The sequence below is a fragment of the Salmo salar genome, unplaced genomic scaffold (assembly GCF_965601325.2).
Source record: "Salmo salar unplaced genomic scaffold, fSalSal1 ptg000472l, whole genome shotgun sequence".
NCBI classification, from domain to species: domain Eukaryota; kingdom Metazoa; phylum Chordata; class Actinopteri; order Salmoniformes; family Salmonidae; genus Salmo; species Salmo salar.
In genome coordinates, this window is record NW_027675397.1 from 375,698 (window position 1) to 396,674 (window position 20,977).

Genomic DNA, 20,977 nt, shown 5'->3' on the forward strand with positions numbered 1-20,977 from the left:
GAGCTTCAATGCCATTCAATGCATAACTACTCTGGACGTTTCTGACTTAGAATATGTGGACAACTATAAATACCTAGGTGTCTGGCTAGACTGTAAACTCTCCTTCCAGGCTAATATTAAGCATTTCCAATCCAAAATGTAATCTAGAATCGGCTTCCTATTTCGCAACAAAGCATCTTTCACTCACGCTGCCAAACATACCCTCGTAAAACTGACTATCCTACCGATCCTTGACTTCGGCGATGTCATTTTCAAAATAGCCTCCAACACTCTACTCAGCAAACTGGATGCAGTCTATCACAGTGCCATCCATTTTGTCACCAATCCCCATGTAGCACCCACCACTGGGACCTGTATGCTCTCGTCGGCTGGCCCTCGCTACATATTCGTCGCCAAACCCACTGACTCCAGGTCATCTACAAGTCTTTGCTAGGCCACCTTATCTCAGCTCACTGGTCACCATAGCAACACCCACCCATAGCACGCACTCCAGGAGGTATATCTCACTGGTCATCCCCAAAGCCAACACCTACTTTGGCCGACTTTCCTTCCAGTTCTCTGCTGCCAATCACTGGAACAAATTGCAAAAATGTCTGAAGTTGGAGACTTATATCTATCTACCTCATTACCTTTAAGCATCAGCTATCTGATCAGCTTACCGATCGCTGCAGCTGTACATAGCCCATCTGTAAATAGCCCATCCAACTGCCTACCTCATCCCCATGTTTTTATATACTTTTTTTTGCTCTTTTGCACACCAGTATTTCTACTTACACATCATCTGCACATCTATCACTCCAGTGTTAATTTGTTAAATTGTAATTACTCTGCTTCTATGGTCTATTTATTGCCTTGCCTCCGTACTCCATTTGCACAACTGTATATAGATTTTCTATTGTGTTATTGACTGTACGTTTGTTTATTAATGTGTAACTCTGTTGTTTTTGTCGCACTGCTTTGCTTTATCTTGGCCAGGTCGCAGTTGTAAATGAGAACTTGTTCTCAACTGGCCCACCTGGTTAAATAAATAAATAAAATCTGAACTTTATTGACAACACCCAAATGGATACTGTCATTAACGCGGTTCTTCAATAATTACACATAATTCATAATACTGTAGCAAACATTATATTAAACAGGACATTCAAACGAGCCTTACAATTATAATCCAAAGTAGTGTGAAATGAACTCATCATCAACCTGGAAATGGAGGTTACTCCCCTGAGTTTTCCCCATTCACATTCAGAATACATTGTGAAAAACTAAAATCTTTGCTCACCATTTTGCTCCAGGCAGATATAGTACATCCGTAACTATCGGTTTCCTCATTAGCAGGGAGGAGTTTCTGCAATCAAATTGCCCTCGTGCCGCAATTTTAGCAAACACAGAAAGGGGCCTATATTGGAGACCAAAAGTCGCCTGGCACACTGCTTAGAGGTTCAACAACATGAATAACGTATTTCTAGCCTACAATCATTGATGTTACTACGAATGTGAAAACAAGACAAAATATGACTATTCTTGCTCATTTTAAGACAATTGTCAAATAATTTTAACATTCATTACAGACGTCAATTGTTGTTTAACATCATGGCTACACTGTTGGCATCACCTTTTACAGTGGATTACCGCTGTTGTGGGCCTTTAATCATCTGTCTGACTTTGTTGTTCACACAGGAGAGATACTTAACTATCGTGGATCCTCTGGGGAGCCTCAACAACCTCATGATGCTGACGAGGCAGAGAAGAGTCTCTCCAGATCAGAACACCTCAATAATCACCTGCAGAGATCCACAGGGAAGAGAACTCACTGCTCCTCTGACTGTGGGAAGAGATGCACCTCATCAGGCATTAAAATGAATCAGAGAATCCACACAGGAGAGAAACCTTATAGCTGTGATCAATGTGGGAAGAGTTTCACTACATCAAGCATTCTGACTGTACACCAGAGAAGACACACAGGAGAGAAACCTTATAGTTGTGATCAATGTGGGACGAGTTTTGGTCAATCTGGACATCTGACTCTACACCAGAGAACACACACAGGAGAGAAACCTTATAGCTGTGGTAAATGTGGGAAGAGTTTTGGTCAATCTGGAGATCTGACTCTACACCAGAGAACACATACAGGAGAGAAACCTTATAGCTGTGGTAAATGTGGGAAGAGTTTTGGTCAATCTGGAGATCTGACTCTACACCAGAGAACACATACAGGAGAGAAACCTTATAGCTGTGATCAATGTGGGAAGAGTTTCACTACATCAAGCATTCTGACAGTGCACCAGAGAACACACACAGGAGAGAAACCTTATAGCTGTGGTAAATGTGGGAAGAGTTTTGGTCGATCTGCACATCTGACTCAACACAAGAGAACACACACAGGAGAGAAATATTTTGGCTGTGGTTAATGTGACAAGAGATACTCTGATAAAAGGCCTCTGATCAAACATCAGAAAATACATGGAGTTGTTTCATGATATCAATGAAATAATGTCACAATGTAGAATGTTTTAACATTGTAGAAGGAGTATTTTAATTATGTCACAATGTAGAACCCTAAACGTTTGTCCCCTGTTCTATTGATTTCAACATGATATGGATATTAGCCTCAGGGGGAAAATCCAGGCTCTGAAATGGAAGAGTTACTATTTATGAGATTGAACAAAAAGTGACTAACAAAAAAAGAGTTGTGTTATACTTACCATGTTGGTGACCCACTTGAATCAAAATGCACCACTTCAAAATGTAGCGAGCTGTTTTCTACAAATTGTCCTCTAACCAGGGATGTACACATTATTCCCAGATTCCATGTGGTTTTTGAGCTGTTAGTTTAACAGGACGTGCAACCTCATCTCCCTCCTCTCGGCACAATTGATTTCAACACGTTATCGATGAGTGATGACAAATAAGTGTTGTGTTCCTTTGTTTAGTGACCCCTACATTTAAATGCATCACTCCAAAATGTGGCTGACTGTCTTCTGCAGGTTGTCCTCTAATCAGTGAGGTAAAATATATCTCCCATTTCCATGTGTTTTTTAGTTGTGTTAGTTTCAACAGCACGTACAACCTGATTTCCCCCCTAATCGATATCAGTGATTTATTGCTAAACTGTTTCTGCATTTGGACTATTGATTTGGACACATTTAAACTGTGACATTGGGTATATCTCACCTAGCAAAATGTTGTTGAAAATAAGACTTTGCCCGACATACAATATAAGTTTGGTTTTAGTTGAAAGTGAAAGTTGAAAAGAAAACAATTTAATTTCAACATACTTACAGCCTAAACACATAGTCGCAGTACAATAATCAATTATATGAACAATCCTACATCACTCCACTATTTATTTACAACATTCATGTGCTAAATGTCTTTATTCCACTACTGAAGTAGCAGGTCTGAAATCACCTCATATTTCAAACATCCAGCCTGACAAAATATACATTTTATGCCTCACCATTAAGTGAATTATTGCTAATACATATTAACAAAGGGGTGTACATTTGGTTTTTATATTTCATGTTTAATATTCATGTAAGATTTAGTAATCATAATTATTTATGCAACCAACTGACAATCTTTGGGTACAATTATATTGACATTGTTGACCTGCTTTTAGAATATCAGGGTTCATTCTCAGATGTGCCAAACCAAATGTACTAGAGCATGACATTGGGGACTGGGCCCCGATCCAACAACATGCCTATCTAGTGAACCCTGAGAAGAGAGAGAAGCTCCACAGTGAGGTGGAAAGTTACTATGGATATTGCAGGAGTTTCCTCTTGAAATCAGACATGTCCGTGTTAAGGACAACTTGGTTTCTGATTGTCTCAAGGGTGGGCAGTCAAAAATATGTGTTTTGTGTTTAGCCAGTGCGTTACCATGGATCACAATTTATTTTGACTGCACGTATTGGAGATTAGTTTTGTTTGGGCTCGTTCCAAGGAGACGAGAGTTCTAGAAGCTAGTGAGTTTTAGGAAGACGAGAGTTCTAGAAGCTAGTGAGTTTTAGAAAGAGGAGAGTTCTAGAAGCTAATGGGTTTTAGGAAGAGGAGAGTTCTAGAAACTAGTGAGTTTTAGGAAGACGAGTGTTCTAGAAGCTAGTGAGTTTTAGGATTCTATAGAAAGAAAAAGGAGAAACAAATAATACTATTGTATATTATTATTTAGAAATACGTGTTTTTTTCTTATTTTTAATTGTTGACATCCAGTAGACACCATGTTTATATTGGTGAAGGTGAATCATTGTAGTTGATTATAATGTGAAATGGAAGTTGTTTTCTGTTGGTGGTAGGCAAACTTGTCCTAAAGAAATGTAGGATATATTTGTTGTCTTAAGGGGTAAGGTGTTACAGGCTTTGGTTTTTCCATTTATTTTTTAGGTTGGACTTTAGCTCGTTAGCCCGTATAGCCCGTTTAGCTCGTTAGCACGTCTAGCTCGTTAGCCCGTCTAGCTCGTTAGCCCGTCTAGCTCGTTAGCACGTCTAGCTCGTTAGCACGTCTAGCTCGTTAGCCCGTCTAGCTCGTTAGCACGTCTAGCTCGTTAGCACGTAGGACGCACTGATTGGTGTCACCTCGTTAGTCAGTATGTGTTACACCTGTGCTGGCTTGTCCATCTCGTTAGTGGGAAGGTGTTTCACCTGAGCTGGTCCAGGTTCTATTTAAGAGTGTCTGGCCCAGTGCTCCAGTTGTCTTGATACATGTGGAGAGTCAACACCTTTAGTTGCTCCACCTTTTTGGTTTACTTCCTGTCTTTAAGTTTGGTGTGGGATTTTCTTTTGTTTTCCTCTTCTTGGGCAGATTTAGTGGGTCTCATGGTGGGTGTCTTTTAGGTCCCAGTTGTTGTTACTAGTCAACTTCCAGTGGACACCCCCATAGTGTCTTTCAGAGCCCCTCCTAAAAAACAAGCTTATATTTTGGGTTGGTTGTTGCATCCAATTAATATTTTAATCAATGGATTTTCCTTAGAATGCTAATTCGTCTTTCAGTTGTTAATCTTATGTTTGTTGTGGTAAATATTTCTGTTTATTTTCATTGTTTTATTATTTTTTCCTGTGAAGCATCCATGTCTGAAATGTGCTGTATAAATAAAGCTTGATTTGAACATATTGCAAAAGAAATTAACCCAATGACTGACAATCAACAGACTCTTGCAAAACCAATATGTATCTTGGTCCATCTTATTATGAAAACAGTATAAATTCAGTAAATCTCCCACTATGTCAAAATAGTGCTGGTATGTACGTTTAGTATCACTTTTCAACCAACCCAGTGCATTTGTTGAAGATAAATGTTTAATTCAACAATACGTCAAAGGATTCAACTACTGCAAACCGAAACAAACAAATGGATCAACCAGATCAATCCCACTTTTTCAGCCTGCTGAAGGCGTGGTGGAGTGGTAAACACCACCCCCGGCTCTACCAGGGGCTTGAGGTGGTCTCCCACAGCTCTGCTTATGTCATGTTCTGTGGCCTTGCTGTTCCATTTATTTACTGTCCCTGCAACACAGAAACACATTTAGTCATATTATATAAAACACTCAAAGTAATGGATATGGAGCATCTATGGCCTCAGTTGCACCTAAATGTGACTTCTGTCATCTGATCACTCCAAGCTGCATTAGGTTCAGATCTACCAGGATGAGCCTTTGACACAGTCAGGCCACTGATTATGCATCAGCAATGTAAAGAGATGGGGTGAATGAGTGGAAAAGTACATTTGACACAAATTACCTTCATAATATCAAAGAACAAATGTGTGTGCCTGAGGGGAAATTAACTTCATACAGCCAAGAGGGGTGAGAAATTACACCAATATCAGTGGACAATTTGCACTAATGTAAATAAACATAGATGATGGAACATATTCCCTTTAGCTGACGTGATGAACCGCTAAGGGGACATAAATATTTACCATCTAAACCATGTGTGACCTCTCACCTCTCTGGCTGTAGAAGTGTTCTTCCTAACCAGTCCCTCAACAGCTCTCTGACTGAGCTCCACCCTCACTGGGTCTTCAGAGGAGAGGAAGGCTGAGGAGGGATGGAAGGATGAATGGATCAGTCAGTCAATAAAGTGTAGAGCTGCTGTCTATGCTGTCTGACAAAATCACTATTTTAGTAGTTCGTTAAAGTAAATAAGGCTTTATGACTGCTGAATACCAACTATCAATCACTTAGATCATGTATTTTCAGGTAGAGATACATCCTTGGGACGTCCTAGCCCATTGAAGTTGACATTTAAAATGGTTAAGGTAGGGGTTAAGGTTAGGGTTTAGGATAGGGATGTCCCAAGGATCCCAGATAGCATTGACCATTGTGCATTCTTCTGTCTATTTTACATAGCAGGTGATGGGTTCTGACTTCTGAACTTGAAAATATTAAATATCCTTATTATGTGAAATTGAATGAAACAATAATGTATGTTGATGGTCATATAATGTACAATATTCCATGATGTTTCTATATGATAACAATAGAGTAATATATTTAATATGATGTACAATATTCCATGATGTTTCTATATGATAACAATAGAGTAATATATTTAATATGATGTACAATATTCCATCATGTTTCTATATGATAACAATAGAGTAATATATTTAATATGATGTACAATATTCCATGATGTTTCTATATGATAACAATAGAGTCAAATATTTAATATGATGTACAATATTCTATGATGTTTCTATATGATAACAATAGAGTCAAATATTTAATATGACATATACTCTTTTTTAACAGTTTCACTAATTCATCTGAATTAACTTAATCATTATGACACACCCCTCTCTATTGTCATTGGTTGCACTAATTGCACTGTTTGTCTACATAACCTGGTTCAAGTATTGATGACATCACCCTGAAGAAGACACAGTGATGCTGAAACGTTGGTAAATACCCAATAAATTACTGGGAGTTTATATATGGAGTGTGGGATTCTCTTTATTTTGATAGTTTATTCGCCGTTAGTCAGGACCTCCTCGCAAACTATTTTTCTGGGTGTGCGCCAGCTCATGTTTTTAAGGGTAGGTAACAACACATCCGCCATGCTGATCTTCAACACAGGGGCCCCTCAGGGGTGCGTGCTCAGCCCCCTCCTGTAGTCCCTGTTCACTCATGACTGCACGACCAGGCACGACTCCAACACCATTATTAAGTTTGCCGATGCCACAACAGTGGTAGGCCTGATCACCAACAACGATGAGACAGCCTATAGGGAGGAGGTCAGAGACCTGGCCGGGTGGTGCCAGGACAACAACCTCTCCCTCAACGTGATCAAGACAAAGGAGATGATTGTGGACTACAGGAAAAGGACGACCGCGCACGCCCCCATTCTCATCGACGGGGCTGTAGTGGAGCAGGTTGAGAGCTTCAAGTTCCTTGGTGTCCACATCACTAACAAACTATCATGGTCCAAGCACACCAAGATAATCGTGAAGAGGGCACGACAAAACCTATTCCTCCTCAAGAGACTGAAAAGATTTAGCATGGGTCCTCAGATCCTCAAAAGCTTCTACAGCTGCACCATCGAGAGCATCCTGACTGGTTGCATCTCTGCCTGGTATGGCAACTGCTCTGCCTCCGACCGCAAGGCACTACAGAGGGTAGTGCGTACAGCCCAGTACATCACTGGGGCCAAGCTCCCTGCCATCCAAGACCTCTTTACCAGGCGGTGTCAGAGGAAGCCCCCCCCCCCCCACTCTCTGTTATCATCTATGCATAGTCACTTTAATAACTCTACCTACATGTACATATTCACCGTCTCACCTCATACTGTATTGGAGCAGCAGCAGCTGACTGCCCGGTTCAACATCAGTTCACCGTCTCACCTCATACTGTATTGGAGCAGCAGCAGCTGACTGCCCAGTTCAACATCAGTTCACCGTCTCACCTCATACTGTATTGGAGCAGCAGCAGCTGACTGCCCAGTTCAACATCAGTTCACCGTCTCACCTCATACTGTATTGGAGCAGCAGCAGCTGACTGCCCAGTTCAACATCAGTTCACCGTCTCACCTCATACTGTATTGGAGCAGCAGCAGCTGACTGCCCAGTTCAACATCAGTTCACCGTCTCACCTCATACTGTATTGGAGCAGCAGCAGCTGACTGCCCGGTTCAACATCAGTTCACCGTCTCACCTCATACTGTATTGGAGCAGCAGCAGCTGACTGCCCAGTTCAACATCAGTTTACCGTCTCACCTCATACTGTATTGGAGCAGCAGCAGCTGACTGCCCAGTTCAACATCAGTTCACCGTCTCACCTCATACTGTATTGGAGCAGCAGCAGCTGACTGCCCAGTTCAACATCAGTTCACCGTCTCACCTCATACTGTATTGGAGCAGCAGCAGCTGACTGCCCGGTTCAACATCAGTTCACCGTCTCACCTCATACTGTATTGGAGCAGCAGCAGCTGACTTGATCGTTGATACTAATCATCATGTTTGAATCTGAGAGTAAATAGAGCCGACTACACTCTAAAAATGAAGGGTTCAACTGGAGTTGTTCTCAGATCCCCTAAGAACCGTAGGGTTCTTGGTCAATGAAAAACAGCCCCAAAAGGTTCTTCAAAGAACTTGTTAGAAGGTGGGTTCATCGAGGAACCTCCGTTGTTGCTGGACTTCTTCCGGGAACTTCGCAATTACAACTGAAAACGATGGTGACAAGTTTGGATGCGACAACAGTTAAAAAGGTTACGTTGGGTTGATGTTTGGCTCTGAATATGTCTCGAAATAATGTATTATAATAATATAACATACTAATAATGAATGACAATGATAGTTTTCTGTGAATATCTTCCATAACGTTACGATAGTTAATGAACGTAAATATTAGAAAGCAGGGTTTGACCGTCGGCGTTGTATGAGCTACAGTACAGTACCGTTAGCTAGCTAGCTAACGTTATGTCCTAACTAGGCACAACTAGGTTTGGATTATTTCCTCAACTTTATTCATTCCCATATATTGTATATCGTTTCCATACTGCCAACACGGCTTTACACTCATTAATGTAAGTTTCCAATCTAGAGCAGTTCTCATTTTTGTGATAATGAACTAGCTAACGTTAGCTTCGTTAACTAACTAACTAACTAACTAAGGACGGTGACCTGTCCAGACCAGATGTTACAACGAACTGAATCGTCAATGGAGGTCTTCCTCTTTATATAACCTGCTACAGCATGCAATACTATTAACTCACAAGGGGGCAGAACGTTACATGTACAATACTATCCCATTGTGGAAACGTTACATGTACAATACTATCCCATTTTGGAAACGTTACATGTACAATACTATCCCATTGTGGAAACGTTACATGGACAATACTATCCCATTTTGGAAACGTTACATGTACAATACAATCCCATTTTGGTAACGTTACATGGACAATACTATCCCATTTTGGAAACGTTACATGTCCGCCCCCTTGTGGAGGGAAATTAATATCTTAGATGGTAGCTGTAGATGGGATTCAAATGCATAATGGTATTAATACAGTGTCTAGACTACCTCTTTTGTATAAATGCCCTTCAGAATCCAAACACAGTATTGCCACGCAGCAAAATGTTGAGTAAAATCTTTCAAGTCAGCCTGATAAAATATTGAACAATTTGTGTACAAAGATATCTTGAAATGTGATATTATGCCTGTATGGCAGTACTGTTACTGTATGGCAGTACTGTATTGGCTAGTGCTTTCTCCAATATGTTCTTCTATTTTACATTACATTGTATGTTGATGACATATATCTTTAAATATTGATGTAGTACATTTACAATTACGTAATTTAGCAGACGATCTTATCCAGAGCGACTTACAAATTACAAAGTATATATATATAGATATATATATATATATTAATGCTTGTAAGACTATTATTTGACACATTTTCTCTTCCTTTGAAACTCTTATAGGACAGAACATGGACACAATGCAATTGGGATCAAGAAGAAGGTACAGATATGTTGTAGGACAGCTGCATTTGAAGTGTACATTTAACCTACATAGCAGTCAATACAAACTGAAATCTATTAGCGTACAAATGTGTGCAAATGATCTTTTCAGATCTTCTCAGAAATGAATCAAGTCCATGGAATGGATATAGACAAAAAGATAATTCAAGGACTATCAGAGGTAGAGAGGCGAGGCAGGGGTGAGGACATCATCCTGCTATTTTGACAGTCCCTGAAGGACAATACAGAAGAGGTATCTGCTCTTATTCCTTCCCTTTCTCTAATGAATTTTGTAATAAAATGAGCAAGTGTAGTAAGATCATTGCTTTACTTTACTAGGACTGGAGACCACAGCAGCGATTCTGCTCTTGCCCTACCTCTTCAATGAGGACCCGAGTGGCCTTTATGTCCGTGACAAGGTATGCCTCTGCACCAATCATCTGTTTCTTCATAAACATAGGTGTGCATGCTTATATAAAACTACAGCTGAACATTTGTTATGTGCTTTGTTAATTGTATGTGTATTAATCTTTTCTTACTTTTGTTGACACAGATTTCACCGCTCTTCACTCCTTTACTGCACATCGGTGGAAATCCATTCCACCATGAGAGTGAAATCCCGCTGGCCTTTGATGGGGAGAACATCCAGGCCCTCGAGGACGTCCCCATGGGACTTGGAGCTCTGCTACGGCTGGATTTTTTATTTTCCCTTAAATTTCCCCAAAATTTCAGAAAAACACTTATGTTCTTTAGTTAATGTGTTCTGGGGATAAGAGAAGTTGGGGTGAAGTTACCAGGGCATATATATATTATACACACATACAATTCATCATATTTTAATATATTCACAGAATCCATATAAAACGTAAGAAATTCTCAGGTAGTCACGACAACCATTCCATTTGCTTTTTCAGGGACTCTCCATAGCTACGAAGCATCTCTCCAAAAATACTCCCAGCAGAACCAAAAATAAACTTTAGTTTCCCAGACAATGACCATATTTCAACCACATTCACACAACTCTCATATCACAGTCACACAATGCTATTCTCAAACATACCTAATCAATTAGTTGTTTTTCAACAATATTTTAACCTGCAGGAATATTTTCACATTTCTATCTCATGGTTAGTTCCTAGGATAATGTAACTCATACATTTACATCTTTCAATAATTCTAAAATGGGGTCCAGATATAAAACAATTTTAGGTGCACCTTACTATCTTATACTATATCATAAATGGTCTTAACTAGTAAACACAGATTCTAGTTTTCATCCAGTTCACACAGATAGCTGACTCAGCCTCAGAGCCTCCTGACTGGGCCCTGTTTACACCTCCACACAGGAATACACACTCAGAGCCTCCTGACTGGGCCCTGTTTACACCTCCACACAGGAATACACACTCAGAGCCTACTGACTGGGCCCTGTTTACACCTCCACACAGGAATACACACTCAGAGCCTCCTGACTGGGCCCTGTTTACACCTCCACACAGGAATACACACTCAGAGCCTACTGACTGGGCCCTGTTAACACCTCCACACAGGAATACACACTCAGAGCCTCCTGACTGGGCCCTGTTTACACCTCCACACAGGAATACACACTCAGAGCCTTCTGACTGGGCCCTGTTTACACCTCCACACAGGAATACACACTCAGAGCCTCCTGACTCGGCCCTGTTAACACCTCCACACAGCAATACACACTCAGAGCCTACTGACTGGGCCCTGTTTACACCTCCACACAGGAATACACACTCAGATCCTACGAGGCTTTTCTAAAAACTACACTTTGCGTGTTTCACTCACCTCTTTTTTTAAACTACGTTCGAGATGTGGTATCCACTCGGCTCGCTGCCTCTCAGATTAAAGGTGGGTCCATTTGTTCTGTTCCCGCAGTGTGGTCTCCCTGAGATCCCAAGTTAGAGGGATCTCTGGTGCACCATTTACCCAGGTCACCAGGAGCGGTCACCAAGTCAAGATTCACATCCCCATCGCCAAATGTGGTGAATTTCTTTAATATTAATTGAGACAAACTTATCACACAAGTCAGAGTTATTCTTAAAGTAAATCTTTATTCACTTATAAGGGAGCAGGTCAATACAACACACATAAAGTCAATCAATTGGGTGCCCTATGATAATGATGGCTGGTCGAACAATCACCCCCAGATGATTCGTTGAGAGATGAATCAACCCCAGATGATTCGTTGAGAGATGAATCACCCCCAGATGATTCGTTGAGAGCCCCGAGACAAAAGTACAAAGGTCTTTTACAGCCAAGATACACCCCTTTCAACCTACATGACGAACAATAGATGTATAGAACGGGTCACAAGGTTAAGATTTGTATGAAAGATACTTATAATTCTCAGCAGACAGTATCTGCTGTAAAAACAGTACTCTTTGTGTAGAGACCAGGGTCTGGCCCTGAGGTCATCTCTCCCTGGTACCATATAGAACAGAAACATTAACTCATGTTCTGGAATGCGGTCTCTTTAGGTTTTATCACCCAAAAGACATTGCAAATCTCCTGTCAGTGTTTTCTCCCAGAGGCCCATCCTCAGTAGAACACAGACACAATAGTTCTAAGAACCCTCTATTCTGTTGCATAAAACAACCATTTGATGCAATAAAAGTATTATAACATAATGTTGCAGTTTTGCTCTCAGTGTCCACTGAAAGTTGACTAGTAACAACAACTGGGAGCTAAAAGACACCCACCATGAGACCCACTAAATCTGCCCAAGAAGAGACAAACAAAAGAAAAACCCACACCAAACTTAAAGACAGGAAGTAAACCAAAAAGGTGGAGCAACTAAAGGTGTTGACTCTCCACATGTATCAAGACAACTGGAGCACTGGGCCAGACACTCTTAAATAGAACCTGGACCAGCTCAGGTGAAACACCTTCCCACTAACAAGATGGACAAGCCAGCACAGGTGTAACACATACTGACTAACGAGGTGACACCAATCAGTGCGTCCTACGTGCTACATTCCAAACCTCAAAACAAAAATGGAAAAACCAAAGACTAACACCTTAAGAGAATGCTTACCAACAACAGAAAAAAACTTCCAATTCACATTATAATCAACTACAATGCTTCACCAATATAAACATGGTGTCCACTGGCTGTCAACAATTCAAGACAATATATATACACTTCTAGAACTCTAGTCTTCCTAAAACTCACTAGCTTCTAGAACTCTAGTCTTCCTAAAACTCACTAGCTTCTAGAACTCTCGTCCCCTTGGAACGAGTCCAAACAAAACTCATCTCCAATACGGAAAAACGTGCAGTCATAATAAATTGTGATCCATGGCAACGCACTGGCTAAACACAAAACACAAATCTTTTTGACTGCCCACCCTTGAGACAATCAGCAACCAAGTTGTCCTTACCACGGACATGTCTGATTTCAAGAGGAAACTCCTGCAATATCCATAGTAACTTTCCACCTCACTGCGGAGCTTCTCTCTCTTCTCAGGGTTCACTACATAGGCATGTTGTTGGATCGGGGCCCAGTCCCCAATGTCATGCTCTAGTACATTTGGGTTGGCACATCTGAGAATGAACCCTGATATTATAAAAACAGGGTAACAATGTCAATATAATAGTCAGTTGGTTACATAAATAATTATTACTAAATGTTACATGAAATGTAAATATGAAATATTTGGTTGCATAGTCTTATTTTCAACAGCTTTTCAATTACATGTTGCTAGGTGGGATATCCCCAATGTCAAAACACAATTTTAACATGTCCAAATCTAAACATAAAATGTGCTATATACACAAACATCTGCCACAATAATCATATTACTTGTATTATTTAAAACAAGCAGCTTATAAACTGCACAAGCACGAAAAACGCTGTTGGTTTGACAAGTAGCAATAAATCACTGATATCCATTTGGGGGGAAATCAGGTTGAATCTGCTCTTCAAACTAACACAACAAAACAAAAAACACATGGAAATGGAGATATATTTTACCTCACTGGTTAGAGGACAACCTGCAGAAGACAGTCAGCTACATTTTGGAGTGATGCATTTAAATTTAGGGGTCGCTAAACAAAGGAACACAACACTTATTTGTCATAACTCATAGATATCATGTTGAAATCAATTGTGCGAGAGGAGGGAGATGAGGTTGCACGTCCTGTTAAAACTAACAGCTCAAAAACCACACGGAATCTGGGAATAATGTGTACATCCCTGGTTAAAGGACAACTTGTAGAAAACAGCTAGCTACATTTTGAAGTGGTGCATTTTGATTCCAGTGGGTCACCAACATGGTAAGTGTAACACAGCTCTTTTTTTGTTAGTCACTTTTAGTTAAATCTCATAAATAGTACTCTTCCATTTCAGAGACTGGATTTTCCCCCTGAGGCTAATATCCATATCATGTTGAAATCAATAGAACAGGGGACAAACGTTTAGGGTTCTACATTGTGACATCATTAAAATACTCCTACTACAATGTTAAAACATTCTACATTGTGACATCATTTCATTGATATCATGAAACAACTCCTTCATGTATTTTCTGATGTTTGATCAGAGATCTTTTATCAGAGTATCTCTTGTCACATTGACCACAGTTAAAGTTTCTCTCCTGTGTGTGTTCTCTTGTGTTGAGTCAGATGTCCAGATTGACCAAAACTCTTCCCACATTGATCACACCTATAAGGTTTCTCTCCTGTGTGTATTCTCTGGTGTAGAGTCAGAGAGCCAGATCGACCAAAACTCTTCCCACATTGATCACACCTATAAGGTTTCTCTCCTGTGTGTATTCTCTGGTGTAGAGTCAGAGAGCCAGATTGACTAAAACTCTTCCCACATTGATCACAGCTATAAGATTTCTCTCCTGTGTGTATTCTCTGGTGTAGAGTCAGAGAGCCAGATTGACTAAAACTCTTCCCACATTGATCACAGCTATAAGATTTCTCTCCTGTGTGTGTTCTCTGGTGTAGAGTCAGACTGCGAGATGCAGCAAAACTCTTCCCACATTGACCACAGATATAAGATTTCTCTCCTGTGTGTATTCTCTGGTGTGATACCAGATGGCCAGATTGACCAAAACACTTCCCACATTGATCACACCTATAAGGTTTCTCTCCTGTGTGTGTTCTCTGGTGTTGAGTCAGAGAGTCAGATCGACCAAAACTCTTCCCACATTGACCACAGCTATAAGGTTTCTCTCCTGTGTGTGTTCTCTGGTGTGATATCAGATGGCCAGATTGACTAAAACTCTTCCCACATTGATCACAGCTATAAGGTTTCTCTCCTGTGTGTGTTCTCTGATGAATTTTAATGCCTGATGAGGTGAATCTCTTCCCACAGTCAGAGCAGCAGTGAGTTCTCTTCCCTGTGGATGTCTGCAGGTGTTTATTGAGGTGTTCTAATGTGGAGAGACTCTTCTCTGCCTCTTCAGCATCATAAGGTTGTTGAGGCTCCCCAGAGGATCCACAATAGTCCCATATCTCTCCTGTGTGAACAACAAAGTCAGACAGATGGTTAAAGGCCCACAACAGCGGTAATCCACTGTAAAAGGTGATGCCAACAGCGGAGCCATGATGTTGGACAACAATTGACATCTGTAATGAATGTTAAAATTGTTGGACAAATGTCTTAAAATGAGCAAGAATAGTCATATTTTGTCTTGTTTTCACATTCGTAGTGACATTGATGATTGTAGGCTAGAAATACGTTATTCATGTTGTTGAAGCTCTAAGCAGTGTGCCGGACGACTTTTGGTCTCCAATATAGGCCCCTTTCTGTGTTTGCTAAAATTGCAGCACGAGGGCAATTTGATTGCAGAAACACCTCCCTGCTAATGAGGAAACCGATAGTTATGGATGTACTATATCTGGTAATGAGGAAACCACTAGTTATGGATGTAGTATATCTGGTAATGAGGAAACCACTAGTTATGGATGTAGTATATCTGGTAATGAGGAAACCACTAGTTATGGATGTAGTATATCTGCTAATGAGGAAACCACTAGTTATGGATGTAGTATATCTGGTAATGAGGAAACCACTAGTTATGGATGTAGTATATCTGCTAATGAGGAAACCACTAGTTATGGATGTAGTATATCTGCTAATGAGGAAACCACTAGTTATGGATGTAGTATATCTGGTCATGAGGAAACCACTAGTTATGGATGTAGTATATCTGGTAATGAGGAAACCATTAGTTATGGATGTAGTATATCTGGTAATGAGGAAACCACTAGTTATGGATGTAGTATATCTGGTAATGAGGAAACCATTAGTTATGGATGTAGTATATCTGGTAATGAGGAAACCACTAGTTATGGATGTAGTATATCTGCTAATGAGGAAACCACTAGTTATGGATGTAGTATATCTGCCTGGAGCAAAAAATGGTGAGCAAAGATTTTCGTTTTCACAATGTATTCTGAATATTACAGCACAAGATCAGGAGTGCTACTCAAGGAAACTCACATTAAGCTCTGTGTCTATTCACTAATTCACCACCGTGGGGGAAACTCAGGGGAGTTCTCATAGGCTGACAGCAAAAATAGCCTCCATTTACAGGTTGATTATGAGTGCATTTCACACTACTTTGGATTATAACTGTAAGGCTCGTTTGAATGTCCTGTTTAATATAATATAATATAATAGTCTTCCCTGTGGCTCAGTTGGTAGAGCATGGTGTTTGCAACGCCAGGGTTGTGGGTTCGATTCCCACTGAAGGCCAGTACAAAAATAAAAAAATGTATGAAATGTATGCATTCACTACTTTAAGTCGCTCTAGATAAGAGCGTCTGCTAAATGACTAAAATGTAAAAAAATAATGTTTGTGTTATTGTTGCAAATCAACTGCTTTATACTTAACACTTCAAATGCTATTTGGCTAGCTTTGCCATCAGCCTGACAATGAGGGTTTGTCCACTAAGTGTTTAACATAACTTCACCTAACAATAACATAGACCTACTGTAGGACCCATAACTTCACCTAACAATAACATAGACCTACTGTAGGACCCATAACTTCACCTAACAATAACATAGACCTACTGTAGGACCCATAACTTCACCTAATAACAACATAGACCTACTGTAGGACCCATAACTTCTAACAACAACATAGTCCTACTGTAGGACCCATAACTTCACCTAACAATAACATAGACCTACTGTAGGACCCATAACTTCACCTAACAACATAGACCTACTGTAGGACCCATAACTTCACCTAACAATAACATAGACCTACTGTAGGACCCATAACTTCGCCTAACAATAACATAGACCTACTGTAGGATCCATAACTTCACCTAACAATAACATAGACCTACTGTAGGACCCATAACTTCACCTAACAACAACATAGACCTACTGTAGGACCCATAACTTCACCTAACAACAACATAGACCTACTGTAGGAACCATAACTTCACCTAACAACAACATAGACCTACTGTAGGACCCATAACTTCACCTAACAACAACATAGACCTACTGTAGGACCCATAACTTCACCTAACAATAACATAGACCTACTGTAGGACCCATAACTTCACCTAACAACAACATAGACCTACTGTAGGACCCATAACTTCACCTAACAACAACATAGACCTACTGTAGGACCCATAACTTCTAACAACAACATAGACCTACTGTAGGACCCATAACTTCACCTAACAATAACATAGACCTACTGTAGGACCCATAACTTCACCTAACAATAACATAGACCTACTGTAGGACCCATAACTTCACCTAACAACAACATAGACCTACTGTAGGACCCATAACTTCACCTAACAATAACATAGACCTACTGTAGGACCCATAACTTCACCTAACAACAACATAGACCTACTGTAGGATTCAGATTCAGATCAATAACCTAAACCACAAGGCCAAATCTACACTGGAGGAGCTTACCAAGATGACATTGAATGTTCCTGAGTGGCCTAGTTACAGTTTGGACTTAAATCATCTTGAAAGTCTATGGCAAGACTTGAAAATGGCTTTCTAGCAATGATCAACAACATACTTGACAGAACAGGAAGGATTTTAAAAAGAATAATGAATATTCACATGAAGATCAGCCTCCTATTGGATGACATCATGACTTCCCATCAAGCCAACTCCTTGGAGGCCTTACTATGACATCACTCACTCCTTCTAGTTTGCAGTTGTTAAAAAAAACACTATTTTACTCAAAACATTTATTTGTTTCCTTTTAGTGTGTTTATACTTCACTGTATTTATCACTTTTCAACAGCAAAAGTTTTAAAAAAATCACTGTAGGACTTCATGGACAATTCCGACAGTACAAAAACATATTTGAGTGTAGAATGCACTTTTAAAAATCACACATTAGTTCAACAACTGCAGAGTTTGTGTCCCTGTTTTATTAGATAGTACTCACTGTATTTACTGGTGTTAATCAGATCAATGTCCCTGTTTTATTAGATAGTACTCACTGTATTTACTGGTGTTAATCAGATCAATGTCCCTGTTTTATAAGATAGTACTCACTGTATTTACTGGTGTTAACCAGATCAATGTCCCTGTTTTATTAGATAGTACTCACTGTATTTACTGGTGTTAACCAGATCAATGTCCCTGTTTTATTAGATAGTACTCACTGTATTTACTGGTGTTAACCAGATCAATGTCCCTGTTTTATTAGATAGTACTCACTGTATTTACTGGTGTTAATCAGATCAATGTCCCTGTTTTATTAGATAGTACTCACTGTATTTACTGGTGTTAATCAGATCAATGTCCCTGTTTTATTAGATAGTACTCACTGTATTTACTGGTGTTAATCAGATCAATGTCCCTGTTTTATTAGATAGTACTCACTGTATTTACTGGTGTTAATCAGATCAATGTCCCTGTTTTATTAGATAGTACTCACTGTATTTACTGGTGTTAATCAGATCAATGTCCCTGTTTTATTAGATAGTACTCACTGTATTTACTGGTGTTAATCAGTTCTCCAGTCTTCTCTTCTTCGTCCTCCTCTAATGTGACAGTAATCTCCCCCTCTTCATCCTTCGTTCCAAAAACGTCTTCATCTTCTTTCACTTCATCCTCCACTCCAAAAACGGCATCTTCCTCCTTTTCTTTCACAGTAACATCCCCCTCATCTTTCACTCTGAAGGTGTCTTTCTCTGTAACGTCTTTCTCTTCTTCTTTCACTGTAACAGCCTCACCCTCTACTTCTTGTTTTACTGTGACATCCTCCTCTTCCTTCTCCTCTTTCACGACAACGTTCTGCCACACTCCCTCTTTCTCCGTCCAGCAGACTTCTTCTTTAACAGGAGGAGAGTAGCTTAGTGAACTCATGGTCGGGGATAATAGCGAGTTAGCATTAGCGACTAGACTAGTGCTAACTTAACCAGCCAGCTAGTTGACTTACAACGTAAATATGAAATTAAATGGGGTAGCTAGTTGTTTACACATAAGTATGTTTAAAGCAAAATGGCAAATACAACACGAAATTGTCTAAAGAACTTGAATGTTCCGACTTTGTCGGCTAGCGAGCTACCGAGGTGGCTGCAGTTGTTGAAGAAGCGTTCCGTCCACTAGATTATACGTCACACTAGAAACATCGCCTGAAAGACACATATCGCCATCTGCTGTCTGGAGGGAGGAAACGCAGTTGAGGAGGGAAAACTATTTTTATTCTTCATTGAATTATAATATTATAAAGCAGTTCAGGGAAACGTTTTTTTCTCTCCATTAAATATGAATATTATATCAACACGTATAAAGAGCAACAAGTGTTGTTTGATTAGTTCAGATTTTAATGAGAATTTAAAACAAACTCTACATCTACTCCACATCTGTATTTCTGATTCAGTCAAATAACTAGATATCAAAATAAGCACCTAGTTATTGATACCCTTGATAAAGATGAGCTAAAATGACTGTATGAAATAAATAAATTAACTTTACCCACTACCAGGATATTTTAGCCCAAAACCTGGTTACCTCTCTGCTAGGAGGCTGAAACTTGGCCATAAGTGGATCTTCCAGCAAGACACATCAACATCCACAAAGAAATGGTTAATTGGGCACAAAAATCAACATTTTCAATGGCCATCTCAGTCTTCGGACTTGAACTCCATTGAAAACCTGTGGTTTGAATTGAACAGGGCAGTCCACAAGCGCAGACAAAATAAATCAAGGACATGGAGAGATTCTGTATGGAGGATTGGTCTAAGATCCCACCCAATGTGTTCTCTAATCTCATTAAACATTTCAGTGTCGTTATCCTCCCAAAGGGAGAGTGCTGGAGTATTGAAAACATGGGTGGCAGTAATTCAGACCCTTACCTTTTGAGAATAACATGTTCAACTAAATCTCTTTCTCTGAGCAATTGTTTCAGCATACAATAATATAATTCACCCTTTTTTTTACATAGAAGTATTTGAATTCTTTATTTTATAGAGTTGTTTTTGCTCATCTTTATCAAGGGTGTCAACAATTTTGTCCCCCACTGTACCTCCATACTGCTGCTACATGGTGTAACAATACATCATGCAGATGTATATAATGAACAGACTAGGTCTATACTGCTCCTACATGGTGTAACAATACATCATGTAGATGTATATAATGAACAGACTAGGTCTATACTGGTCCTACATGGTGTAACAATACATCATGTAGATGTATATAATGAACAGATTAGGTCTATACTGCTCCTACATGGTGTAACAATACATCATGTAGATGTATATAATGAACAGACTAGGTCTATACTGCTCCTACACGGTGTAACAATACATCATGTAGATGTATATAATCAACAGACTAGGTCTATACTGCTCCTACATGGTGTAACAATACATCATGTAGATGTATATAATGAACAGACTAGGTCTATACTGGTCCTACATGGTGTAACAATACATCATGTAGATGTATATAATGAACAGATTAGGTCTATACTGCTCCTACATGGTGTAACAATACATCATGTAGATGTATATAATGAACAGA